We start from the raw sequence: 6,000 nt of genomic DNA, 5'->3' as shown, positions 1-6,000 counted from the left end.
GGAGTCTCAGCAGGGTGTCTGGCCATAGCTGTTTCCCTGTTCTCTTTTTCTCTGGGTTTTTCCTCTGGGACATTCACGAATGTTACGTGCCCCTGGAATTTCACAGTTCCTCTTTTCCAGTTTATTTTAGGGTTCCACTTCCATAGCCATGTGAGCCCTAGGACTAGTGGCCATTCCATTCCTGGGCTTACTATGAACACGAGAGTCTCCCTATGGTCCCCTAAATTTATTTGTAACAGTTCTGTGGCAAAAATGGCTGCCCCCCCCCCGCTACAATCCCATCTAGTTGGCAGAAAGTGATGGGAGTTTTCATTTTCCTCAAGTGTACTCCCAGTCTCCCCACCAGGGTTGGGCTGATTAGGCATTGGGTGCACCCTGAGTCCAGTATTTATTTATTTATTTATTTATTTATTTATTTATTTATTTATTTATTTATTTATTCGATTTATATGGCGCCCTTCTCTGGAGACTCAGGGCGGCTTACAATGCATTAAGCAATAGCCTTCATACTTTTGTATATACCTGCTTAGTAGGGCTTTTGGCCCCCCCAAGTGGTGTTCTTTTGTATACAAAGTCAGCTTATTGCCCCCACAATCCGGGTCCTCATTTTTACCTACCTTCGAAAGGATGGAAGGCTGAGTCAACCTTGAGCCTGGTGAGAGTCAAACTTGCAGTAATTGCAGGCAGCAAACAAACAAACAAATAAATAAACAAACAAACAGAACTCCACAGCCTCTCGGCTTCTCAGTGGGGTTTCTTTTCCTCAGGCGGGTGGTTTTTGCAGACTTCCTCCCTGACAGGAGATCAGGCTTTCTGGTGGGGGTTTTCAAATGGCACTCCATGGCGTAGTGCCCCTCCTTTTCACACTTAAAGCAGCCTGACAGCCTTGGTGCTGTGGCGGTTTGCGGCTTGAACAGCTCCCATTTCCCTTGGGGTGGGGATCTTTTCCAAGGTCTGCCAGTGTTGTACTGGTTTTGGATCATGTCAATCTCTGCCTCCTCTGCCATCAGATACCACTCATGTAGGCGATTGGGGGGGGGCTGGGCCAGGCATGTAGTGTATGGATCATTATTGAGCCCATCTTTAAACCAGAACACCAATATATCTTCTGGCCAATCTACTCAGCCAGCCAGGTCTCGGAATTCCTCGGTGTATTTGGCTATGGGTCAGCGGCCTTGCTTTATGACTCTAATGTGGTCTCAGGCTTTGCAATCGGTGAGGGAGTCTTCAAAGTGGTGGTGCAGGGCTGTCATGAATCAATCAAAGTTTTGCAGCTCTGGAGCATTAGTATTTGGAGGGTTACCATCCACCTGGCAGCAACCCCTTCCAGGGCTAGGATGACGAATCGTACTCGCATCCCCTGGGTTGGGAAATTCTGCCTGTACTCTTGCATATAGGTGAGGACTTGAGCCAGGAAAAAGCCCAACTTTTGGGGGTCTCTGTAGAATTTCACCCCAAGGGGAGGGGTTTTCCTCTCCAGCTGTGGTCCCCTGGGTTGGCTGGGGACAATCGCCTGGGCTGGAATGGCAGGAGGTTGGATCCCTGGTGCGGCTGCTGCTCCCCCTGCTTGATCGGCTGCAGCTGGATCAGGGGTGACTGCTTGGGCTTCCTCATCGGCTTGTGGCTCGCCCGCTCTCCTCTATTGGCAACTGGGCTCACCTCAAATGTGGAGATTTTCCAGGGCTTCCATCACAAGATGGTTGATGTGCCACTTCAATCGGTCATCTCCCAGGGGTTCCTCGATCAGCTCTTCCTGATCAGACAGAGCTCCCAGTTCCATTTTCCACCTGGGCTTGTGGCTACCACAGGTGAGGGTCACCCCCTGGTTCTTCCATCCCAGATGTCCCTTTTCCCTATGCCAATCAACCATTGGGGCTTCATGGAGCTTTCAAGGACAGCTTTGATGTCCTCAATGGGACATATGGAGCCGGTGTCAGGCTAGGTAGTTGATGAAGTTTCTCCCCAGCATTAAGCTTCCCCTTGCTCGCTGCTCTGTTCAGACTTTGTTGCAGGGTCCCCTCAGTAGAGTAAAAATTAAAAAGGAAAAAAAATCCTCTCTGGATTGACCACTTTTGCAGAGCCTTCTTTATGTAAGGCCTAGCCTCACCCCCTTATTCAAGAAAATAAAGACTCTTGAAACTTTGCATTTCAAAAGGAACCTTTTATTGAAAAGGGGTGAAAGGAGAACAGATTCAGAGCAGGCTCTGAGGTTCCTCAGAGCATACAACTAGGAAAAAGGAAAGTAGGAACCCCTCCCAACAATCTAATATGGATTCCGCCAATCCGCAGGTGTGAAGATGTTATTGTACTGGCCTCTCTGAGAAAGAGATAAGAAAAGTTTCTCAGGCTCATCTTCTGGCATTGCAATCCACATGGCCCTCTCTGCCCTTGCATTCTTCAAGAGGTGAGAATTTTTCAGGCATCTAAGGCACCAGGCAATGGTTATAAATCAGGTGAAAAACCTTTTATACAAAAGACAAGGCAAGAAATAGGATACCTAGGGTACGCAGAAAGGAAAGAGAAACTAAATGTATCAAAATCCAAACTTCCTCTCCTTCCTCTGAAGAATGGCAGATACACAGATCTGACACAAGGAGAAGGAAGAGATAATTAAAACAGATGAAATAGACCAGGCTGATTATACATTAAAAGATTTAAAAATAGAACTGGATAAACAGAAAGACATTCCTGAAGTGAGGATAGAGACACTGATAGGTGTAGTGAAGGTTTGGCAACAAGAGGTAGAGAAAGAGAAAGAGGAAACATTTAGATCAAATATGAATGATACATTGAGATATAAAATCCCAAGGGAGGAGTATGGAAAACATGCCAAAAAATCAACAAGAATTGAAATACTAAAATGAGCAAGAGATGATGGATAGAAATAGAATACCTACTAATATAAGATTTGTGCTATTAAGATTTAGAATAGAGGTAGGAATTAGAAAAAGGGGAAATATTATTATGCATATTCTTATATAATATTTAAAATCAGTATGTAGAGGAAAGGATCAGAAGTTGAAAGATGAGAAAGGGGTGGAGCTTCCCACAATACCAGTCATGAAGAACAAAGCTCTTCGTTCTTGTGCTGGCTTCTCCCTGTTAGTGGGCTCTAAAAGGAGCCAAAAAGCTGCCTTGTGGGGGCAGCGAAGCTAAGGAGGGGCACCCTGTGAGCTCCCAGGAGAGAACGCAACTCTCCTGTCGAAATCCAGGGTTTTTTCTTTATCTCTCTATGCCATGATGGGAAGAAGAGACAGCCTAAGATGGCTGCTACTAAGCTGGGATAGTAGATGACCATCTAAGCACAGTGCAGAAGGACCTTGTGAACAGTGTGTGAACTGGGTGAGAAGAATTCTTTTTATTTAAATTTTAACCCCAAAGAAACATGGAGAAACTATTGACTTAGAGTGTTGCAATATTTTCAGGATCAGACTCAATAATATTAGTAAGAGTTAAAGGTTTAAATATATTTCCTTTTATTTACAATAGGCATTCTATATTCACTGAATATTCACAGATAGAAGCGAGGAAAAGGGTGTAGGTGGCTCCTTATATATACAATGGGTGGAGCTATAAGTGGGAGTGGTGAATTATGAATACATTAAGAAGTGAAGAATAAGTTAACCCCTGATACCCCGTTCATATATTATTTACACATTAGAGAATAAGGCATTTACATCTGACAAATCCCCCTCTAAATGCCGATTCGTTATACAACATCAATTACACTCAGATTCAGGACAATACAATACATACAACTTAGAAGTTAAATATTTGTGTTGCTTAGAAGGTAAAGGCTTTGTCAATATGTCAGCTAATTGTTCTGAGGTATCACAATGCACTGCTTTAATAAATCCATCCTGAGATAATTGTCTCACATGTTTAAATTTTATATCTATATGTCTGGACCTTTGTCCAATGGCATCAGATCTAGATATTTCAATGGCTGCTTTATTATCTTCATGCATAACAAAAGGCAAAACAGGTTTTTTCCAAACATCTGAAATTAAATCATTAAACCATACAAGGTTATTTGCAGCTTTGGATAAACAAACATATTCCGCTTCTGTCGTTGAAGTGGCCACTAGTTCTTGTTTACCAGTGTACCAGTAAACTGGACAGTCATTTAAGAGAAATATATAACCAGATGTACTTTTTCTACATGAGGTGTCTCCAGCCCAGTCTGCATCTGCATAACATGTAAGCTTTGGTTCTTTATTGTCTTTAGGTTCTAATATTAAGCAAAAGTCTAGTGTACTTTTCAGATATCTTAAAATTCTTTTAACAGCTTCCCAGTGATACATTGTTGGTTTGCTGACATGTCTGGATAATAGATTGAGTGGTAAGGCGATATCTGGTCTAGTCCAATTAGATATATAAAGAAGTGAACCTATGATTGATCTATAAAATGTGTTATCCTTGAATTCGGGGGAAGATTCATCAGTATTTCTTAGAAAATCAGTTTGCATAGGAGTATCACAAGGTTTGGCATTGTTTAAATTGCATTTATTTAAAAGTTCTACAATCTTATCTCTCTGAGTAAGTTTGAATCCCCTTCTAGTCTTATTAATTTGGACACCAAGATATTTGTTTACTTTACCTAGAGATTTTAACGAGAAATGTTCATTTAGTTTGGTTACAAAGGTTTCTCTTCTCTCTTTATGTTTTCCTATGTATAAAATGTCATCCACATAAATCAATACAAATTCAATGTAATCATCATCCTTTTTGACAAAAAAGCAGTTATCAGCAGTAGTAGCGTTGAAGTCCATGGTTCTAAGTACTTTCACTAAACAATCATACCATCGTTTACCAGATTGTTTTAACCCGTATAAACTCTTGTTTAACAACCAAATTTCATTTTTGTTTGTGTATTGACTGTGAGGTGCTCTTACGTATATTTCTTTATCTAGTTTAGCGTGTAGATACGCAGTCTGTATGTCGTATTGAAATACATCAAGGTTGAGTGCTGATGCTACCACTAGAGCTGTTTTGACACTCTCTGTTCTTACTGTGGGGGAATACGTGTCAGTATAGTCCTCCGGATATTTCTGTGCATAACCTTGTGCAACTAGTCTAGCTTTGTATAGAGTATTGCCTCCCTCTAAGTTCTTAATTTTATATATCCACCTGGTACCAATAATTGTTTTATCCTTAGGTGCAATTGCAGGTGTAAATACATTTAATCCTTGTAAACTTTCCATCTCTTTTTTCATCGCTAATTCCCATTTTTCCTTTTCTTCACGAGGGAGTTTTAACACTTCCTCATATGTATTGGGTGTTGTTGGCTCACCATCCATATGCATTATGTAATCCTTGTATTTATTTGGCATTTGATTTCTGGTGTTTCTAATGGTTTTTTCAGGTTTACTATCGTTATCATGCAAATATCTTGCTTCCTTTTTTGTTAATGTGTCTGTCTTAATTTTGTGTTGGCTATTTGTCCAAATTTTGGTTTTGTTCTTATTTTTGTTGATATTTTGCTTTTCTATGATCCCTTCTTCATGAGATTTTGTACCTTTATATTTATTTGGAAATATTTCATTAAGATGTAATTTAGACCAGTTAGCCTGTTCATGGAACACAGCTGTTCTGGAGACTATAAATTTGTTATTGTTATCAATGAATCTGTACCCTTTAGTACCGGTTTCATATCCCATAAATCTGAGTCTTCTGGATACGTTTTCTCCCTTTCTTCTTAATTGTTTAGGTATGTGTACGTCTGCAGTGACTCCAAATATATGCATGTGTGCTAATTTTGGTTTTCTATTATACATCACTTCATATGGTGTCTTATTTACAATGCTGGACCATGTTCTATTTTGTGTGTAATTTGAATAATGTAAGGCTTCTGACCAGAATTGTTTGCTTAAGCCAGCATCTTCCAATGTGCATCTAATCATGGTTTGTAATGTGGAATTTTTCCTCTCTGCAATCCCGTTCTGGAACGCAGAAAATGGACTAGATGTGTAATGTAACATTCCTTTGTCTTTTAACCAT

Source organism: Pantherophis guttatus, chromosome 3 (genome assembly GCF_059756535.1).
Source record: "Pantherophis guttatus breed Tessera chromosome 3, ASM5975653v1, whole genome shotgun sequence".
Lineage (NCBI taxonomy): Eukaryota > Metazoa > Chordata > Lepidosauria > Squamata > Colubridae > Pantherophis > Pantherophis guttatus.
This window is presented reverse-complemented; position numbering follows the sequence as displayed.